Source organism: Lissotriton helveticus, chromosome 8 (genome assembly GCF_964261635.1).
Source record: "Lissotriton helveticus chromosome 8, aLisHel1.1, whole genome shotgun sequence".
NCBI classification, from domain to species: domain Eukaryota; kingdom Metazoa; phylum Chordata; class Amphibia; order Caudata; family Salamandridae; genus Lissotriton; species Lissotriton helveticus.
In genome coordinates, this window is record NC_136069.1 from 77,867,958 (window position 1) to 77,873,957 (window position 6,000).

Here is a 6,000-nt window from a genome sequence, read left to right on the forward strand (position 1 = left end):
ATCCGGGTCATTTCCTCTTCCGCGTGTTCCCCGAAGAGAGAGGACCCAGAGAAAGGAAGATTCAAGATACGTTGTTGAGCATCAGGTTTAAGGCCTGTCAAGCGTAACCAAGAGGACCTTCTGGCACATACTCCATGAGAATAAGAATGCGCCGCCAACACTGCACCGTCTGCCGCGGTGCTTATCATTTGGTTTTCCACCAGACAGCCTTCCGTTAGTGTCTCTTCAAAGTCCATTTGGTCCTCCTTCTGTTGAAAGTTAGGCTGAAACCGTCAACATTATCGGCGCCCTCTTGCTCTCCTTGAACCTTTTGTGCGCGTAAAACAGCCTCCATTTTGAACACCATGGCTTCCCTGCTCTCGCCGAGAGCCAGCGCGCCCCTCTCCCCCTCCTAGCTTCGCTGGCATCCCCCGCATGCTGACAACCCCCCCTGCCTGCACCTGCTTCGAAATCATAAACCCCTCTTCAGCGCTGCTCTGTCCCAGGCCCTCGTCCTGTTCCCAGCACGACACCTCCCTTCTTCCCATTTATGATCCCCGGCCCTTTTGATGCAAACCCCTTTTCCCTGTGTGCCCGTTCGTCTTCCCCGTTCCCAGGCCGACACCCGGCTCTGCCGATACTGTTCCTTGCCCCTCCCCGTACAATAGAAAGTTTCCCCCCCGCAAGGGATCCCCGGGTTGATCAAAGCCCCCGCCCTACGAGATCCGATCGAACCCCACACACTCCGTGAATCAGCGGAATATCCAGCTGCGCGATGATCATCAATGTTGTCAGCGGGGCGGGGACTTCCACTGTAACCTTGCGTGGGAACGGGCTGGGAAGGGGGGGATTCTGAGGATGTCTTTCCGTACATCAAACCTCAGAACGATACCTTCTGTCCGTTTCGTTGTGTTCTCCTCCGGAGCGAATAAAAACCTTGTTTCCTGCCTTCCAGTCTCCAGCGCCTGCCTCTTCAATAGTTTAACTTCTTTGTGGGTTCAAGAGGCGACATCGCCGGGCAATACTTAAGGATCTTATATTCTGGTTGGTAGTGCCCCCCCATTTTAGTTTCTACAATTGGCGTCCCAAGCGTGGGGCCCATCAGCGACCCAAGGATCCAGTGGGAGAGGTCCTGACGACAAAGTGAACGACTGCAACGATCGGGAACGCGTCTGTCCGATAGACCCTCGTCTGACAGCCGATCATCCGAACTTCACTGGTTCCGAACAGACCTCTCTCGAGTGATCTACGGTCCTGACTGGGAACCATCAGGAGTGCCGCGAGGATAACGAAGAAGAGAGGACGATCGGGCGCTGGATTCGGAAGACAGGAAACTGTCCATGCGGTCCGGGTAAGGTCGTGTAACCACGACAAGTCGCGAAATTTGCTTGATTGCTTGTTTTGTTAAAAAAATACTAGTATTGCTCTTTTTTTATTTTATTTTATTTTGGAGATTCACTGTCTGCAAACGGAGAAACAACGGGCTCTCTCTTTGCAAACAGTGGAGGATAGGTAGGGCGGCAGCCGCGCTTATTTTTTCTCCCCCACTCAATAATCACTTGAAACTGAACTGTTGTTCGCAAACTATTGTTTCCTGGAGATTCCCTGTCTGCAAACAGGGAAGAGACCACCCTTTTTGCAGATAGTGAAAAGGGTAGGTAACGCAAATCTTTGCGGACCTGCTCATTCTCCCCATTGTTATTTATTGGTCTTTGGTTTTTTGATCCATGAGGTATTCACTGCCTGCAAACAACGTAGAATAGAAATATTCTGTCCAGTCTTTGCACCTAGTGATAAGATAGGCAGTGCTGACTTTTTAGTCCCTCGTTACGAGCCGTCATGTCTGTCTTCTCCCCACTGATTAGTAGCCTGTTTAGCCCGGACCGCTTATTAGAGATGGACCATCCAGCCCCACTGGAAGGCACCCCTAATAAGGACATGTTCATGAAGCATGGATTGACCTCTATAGCCTATAGTAAACTATGGCATAAATATACAAAAAAGGGTCAAGACAGTCAATGGCCCCTGATAGGATCCTTCGATGATGATAAAATAAAAACGCTAGAAACTGCCCTGGGTAAAAACAAGACCACACCTACCATGCTTGACAGCTTCGGCATGTGGCGAAAAGAAACTGACCAACGAAAAAAGAAAACTGAGAGTAGGTTGGAAAAAGAGCTGCGAAAAGCAGCCCACCTAGCGGCTCAGAAACTAGAAAAAGAGATAAAAGAAAGAGAGAAAGCTAAACAGAAACTAGAAATGGAAACGCCAAGCCAGTGTTCGGTTAGAACCCCCTCCATGCTCTACCCTGATTTACCCTCGAAACGACAAGCCAACGAGGACTTGCTGTTAGGTCCTCCTATCATCTACATGCCCCCTCCATATGCCCCTTCTCAACCCTTGGCGCAGCACGCGCCACCCCCAGGTACAAACGAAGGTACCGCCACAGCGTCGGCCCCAATGGCCTCTGTGCCAGCCGAACCCCTTGTATTAAAACCCGCATCAACAACCACGTTAGACGACCATGAGACTCGAGGGGCTGGCCCTGCAAGAACAAACAGACTAGACAAAGATGAGCGAGCGGGGATCGACAAAATAGCAAGGACACTGGTAGAAAGGAAGGATGATGAAGAGTACGTCACAGATATGTTCAGCTCGTATACAGGGAGTCACAGACGACATTTTACCGTACGACTGTGTTATCATGTCTTGAATGCATACGAGGACCGATATCGAGACAAAGGTCCCGAGAGCCTAAGGACTCTGTACCGGAAGGTCGATATCGGGGATGAGGGCGAGTGTGATGTGTCGGACCTCCTTACGCGTACGCTTGAGGTTTTCCGCCACCTCACTGAACGAAAGCCGGGAGCAAAATCCGCAGCCTCTGTAGTGACCGAACCACCAACCGAGCAATCTAACACCATGATGCCAATACGTGAGGCTGCCCCTTACTGGGTTCCTCCTAGGGGTACAGGGACTCACGATGATGCAAACAACCAAGATGCGAAGGGAAGGGTAGTGTACAACTGGGTCTACCAGCCGTGGGACCGGCAAGAGATACTGACATTCCGGAAATCTCTACCCGACCTACGTAAAAACCCCACTGCCTTCTATACTGAATTGGGTACAGCCCTGGGTTCAACGATCATGACCCTGGCTGACATCGACTTGTTCTTCGGGTTATGTCTACCAGCTGATGTGTGGAAGCAAATCCGGAAAGTCGACCACCTTGAGCTGTTTGGACATACCTGGTCACAACTCGATGACCTGGACAAACAACGGGGACCAGGACAAAAGCCGTTGAAATCCATTCTAGACCTCCCAGATAAAATCGTAGATAAATTAAAAACCCTAATCCCAGAAAAGAAAGTGGATTGGTCGATAGTAACAGCCTGTCGCCAAAAACCCCAGGAGGATGTATCGGAATACTTCTCCCGGTTTGAAACGGTGTTCTCCGATTACAGCGGCCAGGACATGACCACTGCAACCGGACACCATCTGTTTGTCCAGAATTATGTTAAGGGCTTATCATCGGAAATCTCCCAGAAACTACAGGCCAGCGAGAGTAGTTGGGCAGCCTCCAAACCTACAGCAATTCTCCAAATGGCCCAATATTATGAGCATCAGAAAAATGAAAACGATAGGGCGACAGAGAAAAAGAAGAAGGACTTAAAAGAGAGGGTGATGATTGCCAAACTGCAAGGGGTGACTATAGGACGAGACCAATACCGGGGAAACTACCAGACAAACGTCCCTAAGACTACATTTCCCCAGGACCGCACTCTGACTTCCTACAGTGGACGCACTGACCTTAGAGAAGACCAGTGCGCTTTCTGCAAAGGGACTGGCCATTGGAAATCCCAGTGCCCAGTTCTTCTGGAAATGATCAGAAACAAAGACCCCAGGGATGTAGCAAACGGGCCGAGACCTAAGGGACAACAGCGAGGGCCCCCAAATGACGCGACTAATGACAGATCAAGCAGACCAAATACGTTCGATCGACCCAGACAGAATCAATATCAACAATCTGACTATGACGACACTCACACCTTCGCATAGGACAGCCAAGGGCGAGGGAGGGATCCAGTCGAGCTCTATGTTGACCAACAGGGCCCTTATGTCACTGCTAAGGTCCTGGGTACCAAGTCTCCATTTCTGGTAGACACTGGCGCAACACGTAGTGCGTTATCTAAACGACTGATTCCAAGGGCACCCTTGTCTGGCTCACTCATAACATCGACAGGTTTCGATGGAACGCCCTCCACCAACCCTTTGTCTGCCCCGATTCTCTTTGACGTAGAAAACAACACCACCGACACCACGTTCTTGCTTTCCTCCAATAGCCCTGACGCCATTATGGGACTTGACTTACTGAAACACTTCCGAGCGACGATTAGGTGTTCTCAAGATGGAGTTCGAGTGTTTCTTTACGACAACCCCGTTCTGCTTAGACATTGTTCCCCCCGACGCATGTTTTCCATCACCGACGTTGACGCGTCCCTGCTTGACACTCTACCTCCGTATCTGTGGGCCAAAGCGGATTCGGACGTAGGGCGTATGTTAATTGACCCAGTGCACATTACTGTCCGACCAGACGCAACACTCCCAAAACTCCCACAATATCGGATATCGCCAGAGGGCGAGAAGGCATTGGTAATGATTATCCAGTCACTGATAGACGCAGGAGTGGTAGAGGAAGTGGTTAGCAACGTTTGCAACAGCCCTATCTTACCCATTATTAAGAAGCAGGGGGAGGGAGATGAGAAAGCATACCGTTTCATCATCGACCTCCGAGAGATCAACAAAGTGGTGGTACCCCAGTACCCTGTGGTCTCAGACATCACCACCATCCTGACCTTGATTCCATCCACTGCCACCACCTTTTCCGTCATCGACCTCAAGAACGCATTCTTCTCCATCCCCATCCACCCAGACAGCCGATATCTCTTCGGCTTTACCCTAAAATCCCGCTCATATAGGTTCTGCCGAGCCCCTCAAGGCTACACGGAGAGCCCTAGCATCTACAGCCAGGCCCTCAAAAGACAACTAGACCAAGTCCGGTTACCCGACGGGGTGGTGTTGGTACAATATGTCGATGACATCCTTTTGGCAGCCGACAGCACCCCTCTAGCGGTTACCGCCACCATTCAACTCTTGCACTTCCTTGCGGAAAATGGCCACAAGGTCTCCAAAAAGAAGTTGCAATTCTGCCTACCTCAGGTCACTTACCTAGGCCACCTTTTGTCCAAAGATGGAAGAAAACTCACCCCTGATCGAATCCAAACCATTCTAGATACCCCTGTCCCTAAAACCCAGAAGCAGGTTCGCTCCCTATTAGGCCTCACCTCCTTCTGCCGACAATGGTTACCAAACTTCAGCCTCGTTGTAAAACCACTGCTTTCTCTGCTAAACAAAGACGTCCCTTTCCCACTCCCTTGGACTCCTGAGTGTCAAACTTCCTTCACAGAATTGCGAGATGCCCTTTGCTCAGCCCCTGTCCTGGGTACCCCTGATTACAAAAAGCCCTTCTCCCTTTACACTCACGAAAGGGAGGGGTGCGCTTTATCTGTCCTGACCCAGGCCATCGGCCCTAAGCAACGACCGTGCGCTTACTTCTCTGCCACTCTTGACCCTGTCGCCAGAGCCTTGCCTGCCTGCCTTCGAGCTGTAGCTTCTGCTGCAGTCTCTATCCGACAGAGTGAGGGGATCGTACTCTCGAATTCCCTCACGGTACTGGTACCCCATGCAGTCGACACCCTCCTGAACCAAACCAAGACGCAACATCTGACGAGCGCACGACTGACTGGATACGAACTGACCTTGCTTGCCCCCCATATCACCCTGAAAAGATGCACCACACTGAACCCAGCAACTCTGTTACCCTTGCCAGAGAACGATCCCAATGTGCACCCCGTACATGACTGCGTGACTCTTACGGACGAACAGACCAGGAGTAGGGTTGATCTCAGAGACACAGCTTTCCCTGACCCCGACGGGGAGTTGTGGGTGGACGGTTCTTGC